We start from the raw sequence: 17,207 nt of genomic DNA, 5'->3' as shown, positions 1-17,207 counted from the left end.
CACGGGCACCGTAGCCAGCCTGTGCCCCTTTAAGGGGTCCGGGGCCGGGAGGGGGGCAGTAGAGTTTCCCTGGTGTTGGCCAGAGTGGCCACCAGGGAAACCTGGGGAGGGCTAGCCTCCCACTAGTTTGAATTAAGGGTCTACATAGTTTTTAATTCGAACTAGTAAATTCGAACTAGGCTTAATCCTCGTGGAATGAGGATTACCTAGTTCGAACTAAGCGCTCCGTTAGTTCGAATTAAATTCGAACTAACAGAGCGCTAGTGTAGCACCTATGAAAGTTAGTTCGAACTAACATTCGTTAGTTCGAACTAACTTTGTAGTGTAGACATACCCTAAAAGACTGAAGTTTTGCCTGTCTCACTGGCCGTGGAACTGAAAGCATTGCAGAGGATGCTGCCATGGGGATCCTGGATTTTAATCACTTATCTAGCAGCCTGAATTTGGTCTCCAGAACCTCCCTTCTACCTTTCCCGATGTCAGTGGTATCCACACGTTCTACAACCACTGCTTACTCCTGAGCACTGCACACCTGTTTATCTAGATTAAATGTCTCAAGAAGTCTTCAACCTTCCCACCCATCAGGCAATTCACCAAATAGTTCTCCTTGGGCATCACAAATTCAACTATCATAAGCCCAGCTAAGCAAAAAAGGCTGTTTCCATGTTAAGCATAAAGTCTTCTGTTGCACTACACATTAGAAGAAAACAAAATAATGAATGTCATACATTATGCCCATATCTTTACCTTTCTTTCACGTGATGATATGATGAAATGGGTAGTGTTAATGCACAAAGAGACTCGGAAGTTTTGATAAGTCCCAAAACATTTGTATAGTTAATACTGTGCTATAGGTAAATAGATTATTAGGCCCTTGGTGTCCTGCTACAGTCAGCTGCCATTCTGTACTCATTTCAGGTCAGGCCTGCTGGAGAAGAGACATGCACTTTGTTCTCGAACATAATCTTTACTTTTATTTTTTTCTTGTTCAGTTGTTCTCCTCCTATGCAATAAAGATCCTTTGGACTGAAAATATATGGCTGCTGTTTGTCTGTGATACTGCTACAGCTAGTGACACACTGTTCCATTTACTTGTCATACTTCAACTAAACGATGGGATAAATTTCAGTTATCCCTCTGATAGCTGATGAGTTTCCTATGTATTGTTTCCGACAGCTTGCCGCCAGACTAGTCACCTTTTTTTTTCTTTTCCACCTTTGAAAAGGGGAGATTTTCAAAGGAGATAGTAAAATTTTGGGGAAGGTTTTCACAGATAAAATGGAGATTGGGCACTCAATTTTCTTTTTGCCTCTGAAAAATCAACCTTCAACATTTTACTGTGCCTTCTATTGGCGGATTACTTGTTCCCTGTAATGTTAATATTCAGTCTGAAGTGACAGCACTCTTTTCCTGTGCAATGGGACTGAAAGGGTTCTGAGTTGTTTGTTTTTCTCACCAATAATCTCCCAGCAAAAATTGGAGTAGGACTTCAAGTCCTGGATTTTCTCAGTGTCTCCTTAAATACACAATTATCTTAAATATTGTCAATGTCTCACTTGATGGATTTCTATCAAATCAATATTTATTCACATACACTAACTTTGTTGATTTGTTTAAAAAAAAAAAATCCATATAGCTTTTTTCCCTCTATGGATATTTGTTTTATAAATCAGTTGTAGATAACTATAATTAACAACCAAGTTTGGACACTTTTCAAAAATTCTGCTAGTCCTTGTTTTACCAACAAATAATTGTGAAATTCAGCGACACACAATGAGAAATCAATGTCTCTTTTTCCTATCCTTCTCTCAGATTGAATATTAACATTATAGGGAACAAGTAATCTGCCAATAGAAGGCACAGTAAAATGTTGAAGGTTGATTTTCAGAGGCAAAAAGGAAATTGAGTGCTCAATCTCCATTTTATCTGTGAAAACCTTCCCCAAAATTTTACTATATCCTTTGAAAATCTCCCCTTTTCAAAGGTGGAAAAGAAAAAAAAAGGTGAATAGTCTGGCGGCAAGTTGTCGGAGAAAAAAATGTAGCAAGATAGTTGGACTGGAAAAACTCAAGAATAGGCTTTCTTGACTACATTTAGTGCTTCACTTTTTTTTTTCAATTGGAGAGAGTAAAAGTATAAGCCAGAAGGGGAAAAAAAATCTGGCTTTTATATGCCTACTAATCTATTTAGTAATCATATCTACAAATTATGAATATCTGATCCTGAAATATAGTATTTTGCAATTCTCTTAAGCCTCTGTGTTCTTTCACAGAACACTGCGTAGTGCTTTCTTCAGCTAACAGTTCCATGGACGCAAGTAGGACTATTTATGGACAAAGCTATTACTAAGAGTGAAGTGGGGGTCGAATCTGGTTTTAGAAACATGAATGACTGATTCAGTAAGTGGTATTCACCACTTATGCTATTGTGGGTCCTGCAGGCCTCAATTGAGATTGGAGATCTGATGTGCTAAGTGCTACACGAACATTTAGTAAAAGAATCTCAGCCCCCTTAACTTTGATCAACAAAATAGACTGAACTTCCTAAATGTAACATGGTAAGACAGATTTTTCAAGACCTGAAATCATTCTTCTAGATGTTTTCTGAACCCTGTCCAATTTTTAAAGCATGAACACAGAACTGGGTACAGTACAGGCAGTCCCCGAGTTACGCGGATCCGACTTATGTCTGATCCGCAGTTACGAACGGGGCTTTTCTCGCCCCGGAGGACGGGAGCGGCGGGACGCCCAGATGAGCCGCGGTCCCGCCGCCCGCGTCCTCCGGGGTGAGAAAAGCTGCTCCCCGTCTCCCTGGTCTGCTGGTCAGACCAGGGAGATGGGGAGCAAAGCCGCGGAGGACGCCCGCAGCGGGACAGCCCAGGGAGACCAGCAGACCAGGGAGATGGGGAGCAAAGCCTCGGAGGACGCCTGCAGCGGGACAGCCGCGGCGCGTCTGGGCTGTCCCGCTGCGGGCGTCCTCCGCGGCTTTGCTCCACGTCTACCTGGTCTGCTGGGGGGGGGGCGCAGCTAGTGCCCCCTCCCTCCCAGCAGACCAGGCTTTTCTGCCCACGACGCCTGGGGTAGAGCAGCTGGGGCGCTGCTGGGTTGGTCCCGCAGCACCGCTCCTCAGTGCTACTGGACCAACCCGGCAGCACCAGAGCTGCTCTGCCCCAGGCATCCTGATTCAGCCGCTGCTGAAACTGACCAGCAGCGGCTGAATCAGGACGCCTGGGGCAGAGCAGCTGGGGTGCTGCTGGGTTGCTCCAGTAGCGCCAAGGAGCGGCGCTACTGGAGCAACCCAGCAGCACCCCAGCTGCTCTGCCCCAGGCCTCCCCAAGTCAGCCGCTGCTGAAACTGACCAGTGGCTGACTACAGGAAGCCCGAGGCAGAGTTGCTCTGCGCCCGGCTTCCTGGAATCAGCCGCTGATCAGTTTCAGCAGCGGCTGAATCTGGACGCCGGTTCCGACTTACATACAGATTCAACTTAAGGACAAACCTATAGTCCCTATCTTGTACGTAACCCGGGGACTGCCTGTACTCCTGCAGTTGTCTTTTTAAGGCCATGAAGAGATGTAAAATCACCTCCCTTTAACTTAATGAATTTTGCTCATTTGTTTATTTGTTTGCAAGCTGTCTCCAAGCAGCTTGTGATTTTTCTCAGATGGATTTATTAAAAATGATGTGCTGAATGCAATTTGGAACACCCTCTTCAGATGAACCACCCATAGTCCTCCCGTCAAGCAACCACTACTTAGGACATGGCCATACTAGAGAGTTTATAGCAGTGCAGCTACTGTAAGCGCTCCAAAGTAACCACTCTAAGCCAATAAGACCATTATTTTTTCCACCAGCTTAATCGCTCCAGCCCTGCAAGCAGCCGTAGCCCTGTCAGTGGGAACTCTCCAGACAACATAGTGCTGTCCACATCTGTATATATGCTGGTGTAACTTACTTCACTCAGGAAGCTGATTTATTCAAATCCAACATAACTTAAGCTAATATAAGCTATCATGTAGAGACATAGTCTTAGTCACTAGCTTTGCAAATTTTGGACAGAAACATTCAAACCATTAAATGGGTGTTTAGCTCAGATTAATAGGACCTTAGTAGATTCTAGCTGGAATTCCAGTATCTTTACTTCAGGAAGAATCAGTTAGGGCTGGGATTTGAAAGCCCAAGTAGCAATTCTGAATTAACTAGGGAACTAGCTCTTGATTAGTCAAAAGGGGAGAGTCTCCCAGAGGAGAGACATACATGCCTAATTGCTAGGGAACTGATGTCTGAGCTTGTATTTTCTACTTATGTAAAAACCTGGGAACACTTAATATCTGACAATAAAAGTATTAGTGAGCAAGCTTTTGTTGCTTTTAAACCAGCTTTTCCCACTCTGCTAGTTCTCAGAGACCATTTCATTGCTGTTTTAAAATGGAAATTTACAACCATCAAGGAACAATGAACATGTTACCCATAAAAGAATCAGCAGTCTCATTAAAGATATTGGTTTTCTGGCACATTACCAATAAGAAACAACAGCAAAGAAACCTGTACATCAACATTTTCAGAGAGGGGTTGCTGCACTCTCTACTTTAAATTCTCCCCTCTAAATAGTAGTCTCTTTCCATTACAGACACAATAATAAAGGAAAATAAACTCTTTTGTCCACATGCGGTTTTTACACCATCTTTTTCCGCTTTATTGTTATGAGATCAGAACTTTTTCAGTATGATTTATACCACTTCTTATAAAATCTGTTGGTTTTATGTTTGCTTATTGTTTACTAAAAGATCACTAGAAGTACATGATTTGTTCCCCCTAACATGTTGAAAAATCAAAGACAGGGAGCAGAAATGAGACTCTCACAGATATCATGGTTACAACACGCAAAGTTCCAGATAATCAAAAATAGTAATAATTTATTTCCTTTTTTTATGGCTCATTTATGATTATCTATTATGTGCAAAGAATGAGCACAATGTAATATTCTTTTTCTGCAAACCAAAAAATGTATAGTTTCTCTCTAATTCAGATTCTCCATTTGCAAACCAGAACAAAACTCAGATTTTGAAACAGTGTGAAAAATTCTGAACAGTTCAGTTCAGAAATATTGAAGCTTTCTGTTTTGACATTTTTGCTCTAAACAAAATATTTAGAGACATTAGAGTCCCAGAATCAAAATAGTTCAATTAGGTTTATTGAAGTGACACACAAGTCTTTGTTTTGAGTAAGTTTAACACTAAATAGCATTTTCATACTTTGGTTCACTGTCAGAAGCAAGCTGTGGTTTAGGAGTCCAATGCCCCCATTCTACCCTATCGGATAAGACGACTGGCTAGACTATTTCTCCTAGAGTCATGTGTCTCCCATGATGCAATCTGAGGTAAATAGGATGACGTTTAATAAGGACAAATGCAAAGTACTCCACTTAGGAGAGAACAATCAGTCTCACACATATAGAATGGTAAGTGACTGTCTAGGAAGGAGTACTGCAGAAAGAGATCTAGGGGTCAGAGTGGACCACAAGCTAAATATGAGTCAACAGTGTGATGCTGTTGCAAGAAAAGCAAACATGATTCTAGGATGTATTAACAGGAGTGTTGTGAGCAAGACATGAGAAGCCATTCTTCCACTCTACTCTGCGCTGATTAGGCCTCAATTGAAATATTGTGTCCCATTCTGGGCACCACATTTAAAGAAAGATGTGGAGAAATTGGATAAGGTCCAGAGAAGAGCAACAAGAATGATTAAATGTCTAAAGAATATGACCTATGAAGGAAGACTGAAAGAATTGGGCTTGTTTAGTTTGGAAAGGAGAAGACTGAGAGGGAACATGATAGAGGTTTTCAGGTATCTAAAAGGATGTCACAAGGAGGAGGGAGAAAAATTGTTCTCCTTCACGTCTAAGGATAGGACAAGAAGCAATGGGCTTAAACTGCAGCAAGGGAGGTTTAGGTTGAACATCAGGAAAAACTTCCTAACTGTCAGGGTGGTTAAATAGTGGAAAAAGTTGCCTAGCGAGGTTGTGGAATTTCTATCTCTGGAGATATTTAAGAGAAGGTTAGATAGACATCTATCAGGGATGGTCTAGAGAGTACGGGGTTCTGCCATGAGGGCAGGGGACTGGACTCAATAACTTCTTGAGGTCCCTTCTTGTTCTAGTGTTCTATGATTCTATGCATTGTACAGAAATTGGTCAAAAGGGAAATCTAGGTTGTATTATAGGAGATGGAGACCTACAAGAAGCTTGTCACAGAGGAAAGGAGGCGGCCTCAAATTACAACTTTTATACAATAATGCACTGAGAGGAAAATGCAATTTAGCGTTTTATTGAAATGATGCAAAAGTAAACCTTTTGCGTCAGTTCAACAAAACAACATATTCTGATTTGGGTCAAATCAATCTAAAATAAAATATTTCATCTAGATTTTCCTGAATGAAATTCTAAACTTTTGGACAAAAATCAAGATTTTCCCACTGACATTTCACAGAAACTCTTATGCCATACTGCGGAGAAGATATATGCCTGATGTTAGTCACCATGCTTAATGCATTACTAAAAGGCCCTCAGTACTACAATGGTGAGCAGAATAGAATAGAATAGACCTCTATGCTGAAGGTAAGGGGGAGAGTTGATGTGAAAGCATCATCGAAGGCAGATGAAGATCTCTTTCAGGAGAAGGAAAGAAAGAGAAAAAGTGTGTTAGGGAATAAAGGGAACCATTTCAAAGTTTTCCTTGAGAACCAATTGAAAACCTGAACACCCCAATGCAGCTTTTTTCCTGGAGATAATGAAATATTAAGCGGCAGTGTGAGTTGGAAGGCACTACAGTGATAGGAAATGAAGGAGATGAGGAACTGCAGAGGATTCACTTCGACTAGTATAGTGGCCAAACTGTTACAGGCTAAAGAAGATCATTTTTCAGGAGCTCACTGTTAGTATATTGGCAGCATATGACTGATTCATCCTTTCCATAGCCATCAATAAAGAAACAGCCCTGACAACATTACAGGTGCAAATATGAGAGAGGAATAGATATTGTTGAAAGAGAGAATGGAATAGAAATTTGCAACTTTCTAGTACAGGACAAATGATACAGACAAATATTGAATGGATGACGGAAGGAAATCATGTTGGAGTACATCATTTAGCAGTAGAATGGGACAGATTCAAAAATTGTCAAAAGAAAGTCATAAAGATTATTTACAAAAGAAAGAGTCGGGAGCTGAATTCTCATTTGATAACAGCCGAAGAAATAGAATCCGATAATATTTTATATTAATTCTATACAATAGTTCACTGATCTTGTAATTATAGATATGATTGTTAATTATGTAATTATTAATTAGATATAGTTAATTTTAGTTACAGATATGTTGAAACCTGATTTGTAATTTTTAAAGGTGCTTAATCTATTTTACAAAGTAAATAAAAGGAGTGATGTCAGAAGAAGGTAAGGTGTGCTAGCTCTTCTATCCAACCCAACTTCCTTTTCTGCAGTGTTCAAAGTGTCCCACAGCTATGGAATTTTCTGATACAAGAAACAAGTCCCTTCATCCCCAATTCTGTTCCTCAGTTGAATAGACTACTTGAACAAATATATGCTGCAATCCAGTTTAATGGGGATGCTTAAAGCTATCATCAAAACCAGGACCTCTTTCTTCATCATTCAATACTCTTGGCATAGATAGCAATAGTGAAATACTAAAACACTAATTATATGTGGTGAAAAACTCATTTATAAGAGCATTGCATGTTTATTTTTATTTACATGTGCAATTAATACTTATGTAAGTAAAAATCTCCCCCTTCCACAGGGCACATCTATGCTTACCGGAACATCAACTCTCCAGAAGCCAATCTTCCGGGGTTCACTTTAGTGGGTCTAGTATAGGCCCATGAATTGAACTAAGATGGTGGCTCCCAGTAGCATCTGGTATTCCTCCTACTATGTGAGCTTTTGCTCCCATCGGCCTCCCGCAGCGTGGATGCCGCCAAGGCTCGGCTTAAGGTAAGCCGATTCCAGTTACACATTTTGTGTAGCTACAGTTGTGTACCTTAAGCCAACCTTCTGGGTGTGGTGTAGACCTGCCCTCAGAGATCTGTGGTGAGGAAAGTGAGCAAACTGCTAATTCGTAGAGTAAGGGGGAAATGTTAATTTTGTTTATTATGAGTTAGAGATTCAAACTTTCAAGTCTTTTAATCTTCCCAAGATTCAAAGCTGGATTTTGACTTTTACATCATACTTCGAGGGAAGAGATTATACTTACTTTGAAAATAGAGCATCTTGGTCTGGAGCCACCTATATTTTAGGGTAATAAAGGATAACTATATAAATTCAGGATAAAGCTTATATTTAAAAAAACCTCTAGGAGATTAGAAAATTTACTGTAGGCAATAGTCTTTTAAACAGGCCCATCTTCAAAATTCATAATTCTATGATTGTGACGAGTGATAGGGGGCAGCCTATGTCTGTGGAACCACTGTGCACCTTAACTCTCCTCAGCCTGACTCTCACAGTGTCTTGATAAGAAGCAAACCTCTCCAAATGCTGTGATCACTCAGCACAACCACGTGTGGAGCCCCACACCCAGCAAGATTGCATGAGTGCTCCCAGAGCCACTTGTGTAGCTATCACACAGGGAAAGGCGCTAACCTAGCACCAACAGCCTTGCATATCGTGCATCTACCATCTTGATCTGCTCAAGAGGAGCAATGCAAATTTATGAATAGGTTCACCAATTCATTTGTGGAAAGTGGATATACACCAGCCTTGCAAAACCTCAGCAAATTTGCCATACATTTCATGTAAACTCATTGGTATAGATAATGAGTAAACCATGTTTATTGACTACAAAGGATAGATTTTTAAACGTGTCTATAAGTAATGGGCAAAAAGTCAGAGTAGTTACCAATAGAAATAAAATATAAGCACACAGTCCTCTATTAGTCTGAGCCACAACTAGACTAAGCATTTTTTCCTCATCTCACTGGATATTGTAGTTCACAGAATATAGATTTCATGGTTGAAACCTAGGTCAGTTCTCTCAGTTGAATTCTTCAGCGTGTCCTTGTTTCCAGTGTAGGTGGGTGAAGGAAGATGGTCAAGCATGAGCCCCCTGTAATCTCTTTTATACCCTCAGTCCCATGTCCTTGGAAAATACAAATCCAGGCATGTCTGGTGGGCCCAGATATGTCCCCAGGCAAGGTTGAGCAATTCCCTTGGGGTGGCTTCATGGAGGTGAATCATCATATTGTAGCTCCCTTGCTGGACAATGACTGTTAACGGTTGTTTTGACACCTTCCCGAGAGTTGGTTACTTTCCTTGATGTTGTCTCTGGGAAGCTAATATTTGGCTGATTCCCCAACTTGCAAGACGTTTTACAGACAGATATATAATGCAGTCTCGTAACTTCATATGCACTAAAGATAGAGATAGAGATAGGTACAAAGAACAATGACTTTCAACCAATCATAGCCCTTTTCCTGATACCTCACATGGCATGCTTTACATGCAATATCACAATTATATACAAATGAGAAATATAGGGGTTATACTGCTCTCCCAAGATATAGAATGTAGGGCTACCATCAGAAATGCTGGGCCCATGGGCAAGATAGGTGGGGGATTCTCTGGGACCCCAGAAAGGATGGGCTTTGGGCAGAAGGGGCAAGGTTGAGGGCTAGCCTTCTCCCACGTAGCCCTTCAGTACTGCCTATCCCACACCACTCAGAGCTCTGGCACTGATCTAAAAGGTTCACGGCAGCTGTCCCTTTTGCCCCCATCAGTGGTCCTGGATGACCCACACTGTTGCTGGCCCAGCATGGTATCACCGCATGGGCACAAAGCTGGACCACAGGTGGTGCCTGGATAGTGCCTCCAGCACACACAAACCTGCCACCACTACCACAGTTCAAAAGAGGCAGGGAGCCCTAGGTGGTCCAGATCTCTCCCACTGCCATCGGGATGCACCCGCAATTTAAATTGCCGTACTTTAAAAGTAGCTGGGAGCTCCCCGTCACCACCATCACTGCCATGGCAGCAGCAGTGGCTGAGTGATCCAGGCCCTTTTAAGTAATCCAACCCTTTAGGCAATTATCCGCTTTCTCCCTCTGCCTATTGGTGGCCCTGATAGAATATCATAATGATCTTGCATGATTTTGTCCTCTGCAGAAGATGAACTTCTGCAAAATAAACCCCAGAATACACTGTACTGTAATGTTTGGAAGAAGGCCACTGATTAATAATGGGGTATAGTTCAACACTTGAGTATTTATTTATACAAATGTAGGAAGAGTGAACAGTAAAATGACTTTCTGCACTTTCCTAATTCCTAATCTCAATCTAGTCCTATATCTTTCTGGCTGTTATCCTGAGAAAACAATGGTCTGAACCCAACAAAAAAATGCTCAACCCTGTGTCTCCCACAATTACCAACCAAGGACAATGCAGTAAACCCTAATAAAAGAATACCACATTGCATGACTTTTAAGCAAACAAACTCTTACAGAAGAGAAAGGACGTTTGGTTTGATTAAAATACAGGACTATGTAGCACTTTAAAGACTAACAAGATGGTTTATTAGATGATGAGCTTTCGTGGACCAGACCCACTTCCTCAGATCAAATAATGGAAGAAAATAGTCACAACCATATATACCAAAGGATACAATTTAAAAAAAATGAACACACATGAAAAGGACAAATCACATTACAGAACAGAAGGGCGATGTGGGGGGGGGGGGGGGGAAGGAAGGTGAATGCCAGTGAGTTAATGATATTAGAGGTGGGGAAGGGGAAATGTCTGTGAGTTAATAGTATTAGAGGTGATAATTGGGGAAGCTATCTTTGTAATGTGCAAGATAGCTGGGGTCTTGGTTAAGTCCCGTGCGGAGAGTGTCGAATTTTAGCATGAATGCCAGTTCAGAGGATTCCCTTTCAAGTGCAGATTTGAATGTCTTCTGAAGTAGGATGCAGGTTAGCAGGTCATTGAGACTGTGTCCTTTCTGGTTGAAATGACAAGCAACTGTTTTTTCTTTGTGATCCTGTCTAATGTCTGTTTTGTAGGCATTGATTCTTTGGCGAAGTGTCTGAGACGTTTGTCCACTGTACATAGCAGACGGACACTTTCGGCACATGATAGCATAGATTATATTTCTGGAGGTGCAGGAATATGTATTCTTGATACCGTCAGGGGGAGTCCATATAGAATTATTCTTCCTTTTGTGTTGATAGGGGGGATCTGGTAGGTCAGATTGGTGTTCATTGGTGGTTTGGAAATATTCTCGGAGGCGGAGGCGGCGAAAAAAAGCTTCAAGGTCACCACAAAATTGTATCCAGGACTATGTACATTGGACAAATGTCTCAGACACTTCGCCAAAGAATCAATGCTCACAAAACAGACATTAGACAGGATCACAAAGAAAAAACAGTTGCTTGTCATTTCAACCAGAAAGGACACAGTCTCAATGACCTGCTAACCTGCATCCTATTTCAGAAGACATTCAAATCTGCACTTGAAAGGGAATCCTCTGAACTGGCATTCATGCTAAAATTCGACACTCTCCGCACGGGACTTAACAAAGACCCCAGCTATCTTACACATTACAAAGATAGCTTCCCCAATTATCACCTCTAATACTATTAACTCACAGACATTTCCCCTTCCCCACCTCTAATATCATTAACTCACTGGCATTCACCTTCCTTCCCCCCCCCCCCCACATCCCCCTTCTGTTCTGTAATGTGATTTGTCCTTTTCATGTGTGTTCATTTTTTTTAAATTGTATCCTTTGGTATATATGGTTGTGACTATTTTCTTCCATTATTTGATCTGAGGAAGTGGGTCTGGCCCACGAAAGCTCATCATCTAATAAACCATCTTGTTAGTCTTTAAAGTGCTACATAGTCCTGTATTTTGTTTCAGCTACACCAGACTAACACGGCTACCTCTCTATCACTATTCTGGTTTGATTAAAGCACTCCATACACTTAGCCCAGCAACCCAGTTTTGATTAGTAAAGTAAACACTCTCACGCAACAGCATAACTGTCAGGATATTTGTAGTCGTTTTGATACAGTCTCACACAACAAGTAGTTCCTTTCCCAGAAATCTCTAATCCAGTGGTTCTCAAACTGTGGGGTTACAACGTCATTTTAATGGAGTTGTCAGGGCCAGACTTAGACTTGTTGGGACCCTGGGCTGAGGCTGTAGCCCGAGCATCATTCCCGACCAGGGTGGCAGGGCTTGGGCTCCAGATCCCACCTCCCCCAAACTGGGGCAGTGGGGCTCGGGCTCTGCCTCTCACTCCCCACCCCAAGGTGATGTAGTAATTTTGTTGTCAGAAGGGAGTCGCAGAGCAATGAATCTTGAGAACCCCTGCTAATCCATTGGCAATTATTTTATCCATTGCCCAGGTTAACATGTTTTCTCTGTAAGGAATCTGAAGGTTTCTTAAATAGCTGACAATATTAACAGACTTTCCCCTCCACAGCACACCATATGTTAAACCCCGAGGGGAGCCACAGAACACCAGAACTACCTGTGGAGTTCATCGACAGTCTAATTGGCACAGTTAGGCTGCTGGAACCCATGGCTCATATTAATTAGAGGAAAGAAAGGAAGAGAAGATGATGTTTTAAACAATCACATCACCAACACATTTTCAGTTATATATATTAAATATTGCTCTCTACAATGTTCTCTCTAAACGTCCCCAAATAATAAATATAAACCTAATATTTGTAAATTAAACTGATCCACTTTCCTCAGACATATTTAAATGAGGTCTCCGCCTCCCCCCTCCCCCGGACATTTCTCTCAACAAACTGCCTAGCAGTGTGGAAAGGGCCAGCACATAGCCCATGCAACAACTTAAAATCCTAATTAAGCCCCTTTTTTGAAGACTTTGAATTGTTTCACAGGTCACGTGCTGGTCCCCTCTGTTCCTGGAGCTTATCTCTTTACTCAAGTCTCACTTGACATCAAATCAGGACGCCTGTTCTGAGGTTATGGCATTTGGAGGGATCTCTGTAAAGGAGAGACACTTTGTGTCTTTATTTCTTTAGCTTTCTCATGCTTGGGTGGCTTCATTTTTTTTTCTTGTAAATAGTCATTTGTGTCATTGGAACATGGTGAATGCTTCAGGACTTTTCAATGGTTTATTTTTCTGCTATTGTGTTAACAGCATGGAGCTACATTATTTGGGAACTGCAGGAGATTACATATTTAGTACACTCACAGATATGGGAATATGGCCCTTTCCTTCATGTATTTGTGAGTATGTGTATATGAACTCACATATCCAGAGGGTCCAGTCTGTCACTGGTGTAAATCAATGCAGATCCATTCATTTCAACTGAGCTATGCCCAGTCCCACCAACTATAGAGGGGTGGGAGGACAAAAGAGACAACTGCTCCAAAGCTTGGGGCTCCTGCGGCTGCTACTGCAGAAACAGCTGGAGCCCTGGCCCTTCAAATCACCACTGGAGTCCCACGTGGCACTCTTTGTGCTTCCTGGGGTAGGCACAACGTACTCCAGGCAGCGGTGAGGGCTACCTGGGGGAGACTAGCCCTAGCCCCTTCCACCTGAGTCCTGACTCCTTCCCAGGACACAGAGCTTGTCCTCCACCTCTACTTTGCCCAGGAGCCTGGTGAGTCTGTTGGCCCCACTGGCTATACCTATATACACCAACTATCTGACCAATAACAACTCTGATTAATCAAAGCACTTTAACACATCCTTAAATGTATTGCAAGATCAGAGCTTCTGTAGGCTTCCCAGCTTCTCCACAGGGTGCACAGCCCTCTAAAGTGGCTGGGGGGAGGGGGAGGGGGAGGGCAGAAAAAGAGAGTGGCAGCAGTAAGGGGTGAGTTGCAGCCCAGGAGAGGATCTGGCAGGGGCACGCTTTCCAGTTCTCACCAGAAAGCACCAAGAGAAATTATGCTTCCCTGAGGCAGAATTATTTGCCAAACGGATCCCTGAACAATCCATTTCTGGGTCTCCAGGCTCTGTGCCTATGTGAACTTACTGACTCAATCGTCGTTTTGCTCAAAATAAGACTGCAACATTTAACCCAGTCTTTGTAAGGTCCTGCGTACAACTCCAATACTGGAAAATATCCCATTTCCCTTCTGACCTCAGAGGAAGATCATGGCATGAACATAGCCCTACCCTTTTGTAGCATTTTTTTTAAAAAGGACTGACAATGCCATTTCAAGGCTTTCAGTCAATTTTAATTCTCGCTTTTATGTAAAAAGCTTTAATTATGAAATTTAAGGCACCCTAGCTAAGCTTTTAAAATTGGAAGTAATAAGCCTAAAATTCCTGACCACATGGGGCTGGTTTGGGGGAGAATGAAAAGACATTTTTGAAAACACTTTTAAAGGAGAAGTGCAAAACCTTTTTTTAAAAAAAACCTGTCAATTCAAGTGCAGAAATATACCTTACAGACACGGTAAAGAATAAGTCATTTCAGAATGCTGGAATCTTTGTTCTTGCTTTATAGCATCTTCTGATGTGCAGGCCAGCCAATGGATTATACCATAACAGGAGAGAAAAATAATAATTTTGAGGACATGTGATAGTTTTCCATACTGAACACATGGTAGTTTTTCAAGGAAGATCAGAACAAAAAGTTTTTTTAAAAGGCAGGTGCCAGGAACACTGAATTCATTTTGTGAAGTTAAGAAATGCCAATGTGGAATTTAGACATAGGACCTGGTCCAAATCCTTTTGAAGTCATTGGAATGTCTTTTGTGGACTTCAGTGAACTTTGGATCAGTCTCACTTGCAGAGACTTGTAATTGTCCATTAGTAACAGCAACAAAATGTTGCATACTTCAGCGAAAGGAGCACAAACTTCTCAGAGAGCTGGGGTGTTGGTAGCTCTTTGAGCAGCTGCATTACTGGTCCCCTAAGTTTAATGAATGCAATTCCATGTGTCAGTCATTATTAGGCATTTCAAAGAAAAATGGTATTACCTCTTTGGGGGGAAAACATTAAATTCCGAAAAGATGGATTGCGTTTTAAATTTTAAAAAAATGACGCTAGGAAGGAGACATATTTTCACCCCTGTAAACCAAACTCCCCCCTCTCTTTCTCTCTGTCAACAGAGAAGGTGAAGCTTTGATACCACGTGTTGCTGCCTTTTATTCGTCGGCAGCGGGGTTGCATAAACTGGGGGAAGAGGGCCCCCCCAAACAGCCAGGTGTGGCCCTGTCCACAGTCCACCATCACCAGGCCTCCCATTCGTGTGGCTCCTCTTCAGTCTCACTGTGTTCCAGCTAGAGCTGGGGAGGCTGGGTTTGACCGCCAACCCACCTGCCTGCTTTTCCTGTGCTCTGGAGCTGGGAGGGAGGGGGGCTGTGGCTGTATGCTCGGGCTCAAAGCAAGACAGAGAAACTCAACCTAGCACATACTTCTTGATGAATGGCAAATATATACCAGTTATCTGAATCTGGTTTTGGAAAGTTAACTTTCAGTAGAAGGGTATTTGGGGGCAAGCTGCCAGTAATTCACTTTTTCAGTTACTAGCTAGTAATTTGTCACTAGGAAAGCACAACACACAGGCAGAAGCCAGTAATTTGTCACAAAACATCATAGATATTCCTACTCAATCCCAGCACCTATACTGTTCATTTAATTATTTACAGGAGGGAGTTGCTGCTGGGACAATACAATCAAAGAAGCTTCCAGCAGCTCTTCTATTGAATAAAATGAACTGTGGATGTTGAGGTTAATCCACACTGTCTTATACTGCTGTTTAGCAATTAAAATTTGTCATTTTCCTCAGAGCGAGCAATAGAAATATATCTTTAAAGTAAAAGCAGATCCTAACAACAAGTTTTAATCTTGAATCCTACTACAGCAAAGGAGTTCTCAAACTTAATGTGGACCAAACCTTAAAATAGACAGCCCTGTAGACAAATTCCTTCCAGTCTCCAAATAATGATCCAGCTCACACCTGCAGTATGCTCCATGGCACCTTCAGCAATTATATAATCATGTTGCATTTTTTAATGTATATACTTGCAGGACTGAGGCTTTAAATAGTCTCTTTGCTTCCTTTATATAAGTAAGTGAAAGACCTTAAAATAAGCCCTAATCCTGCAAAGACGTATTCTTGAGTTTAATTTAACTCAAAGGGACTACACACATACATAAAGTTAAGCATGTGTAATACCTTGTGGAATTGGGGCCATAGTGAGGAATAAAATATGAACTAGAATTCAAGATCACAATTTGAAATAATGCTTCCAGCAGTTCTGGCAAATAAAGTCTAACTAGAAATACAAATTAATGTGTGAGTAACTCAATCATCCTAGAACTCATTACCAGTATTTCCAAAAGATCCAGTAGAACTTTTTTCTTACAATAATCTCAAAAAACCTTTGCTTTTATTTTCAAATTATCTACCCATCCTGTTTACATGATAACTTATGTACATAACCCTGAATTATTAAAAAATGTTTGTCTAAATATGGTAAAAGGTCCTGTGGATCAGGAGGTCATCTGTTTGGCAATGTAGCATGGTACCTGTTCTAGACGGGGTTACTCTTCCCCTGAAAGAACAGGTATGCAGCTTGAGAAGCCTCCTGGATCCTTTTTTAACATTTGAGAATCAGATTTCTTCAGTGGCCAGGAGTGCTTTTGGGCAGCTTCATCTGATCTGCCAGCTGCGACCCTTCCTGAACAAGCATGACTTAGCCACAGTGATCCATGCTCTTGTTACATCCCGACTGGATTACTGTAATGCATTTTATATGGGGCTGCCTCTAAAAAGCCTTCGGAAACTTCAACTGGTCCAGAATGCGGCTGCTCGAGTTTTAACTAATACACGTTATATTGAGCACATTATGCCAGTGCTCCGGCAGCTGCACTGGGTTCCAGTATGTTTCCGGGCACAATTTAAGGTCTTGGTTATGACCTATAAAGCCCTAAACAGGTTGCATCCAGGGTATCTGAAGAACCATCTTCTTCTATATGAACCTGCCCGGGGATTGAGGTCAGCTGGGGAGGCTCTGCTCAGTGTTCCCCCACTTATGGAGATAAGATTAATATCTACGCGGAACAGGGCCTTCTCAGCTTTAGCTCCCAGGCTGTGGAATTCTCTTTCTTGGGATATTCGCATGGTGCTAACGTTGGTATTGTTTCGGCATCAGGCTAAAGCCACCCTTTTTACTCATGCTTTTACTGGTGTTTGAGTCTGTG

The 17,207-nt window shown here is 41.8% G+C and overlaps 1 long non-coding RNA gene across 1 annotated transcript in view; it reads right to left on the bottom strand.

Annotated features, from left to right (window-relative positions):
• Positions 1–8,851: 8,851 nt before the first annotated feature.
• Positions 8,852–17,207, bottom strand: part of LOC142827652 (uncharacterized) — a 95,446-nt gene continuing 87,090 nt past the window's right edge. Inside the window, exon 4 of the long non-coding RNA XR_012902360.1 lies at positions 8,852–9,417. This is a non-coding gene — a long non-coding RNA (uncharacterized LOC142827652). The remainder of the gene's footprint in view (positions 9,418–17,207) is intronic.

The sequence above is a fragment of the Pelodiscus sinensis genome, chromosome 3 (genome assembly GCF_049634645.1).
Source record: "Pelodiscus sinensis isolate JC-2024 chromosome 3, ASM4963464v1, whole genome shotgun sequence".
Taxonomy (NCBI): domain Eukaryota; kingdom Metazoa; phylum Chordata; order Testudines; family Trionychidae; genus Pelodiscus; species Pelodiscus sinensis.
Note: the sequence above shows the minus strand (reverse complement) of the source record. Positions and strands in the feature narration are given on the sequence as shown.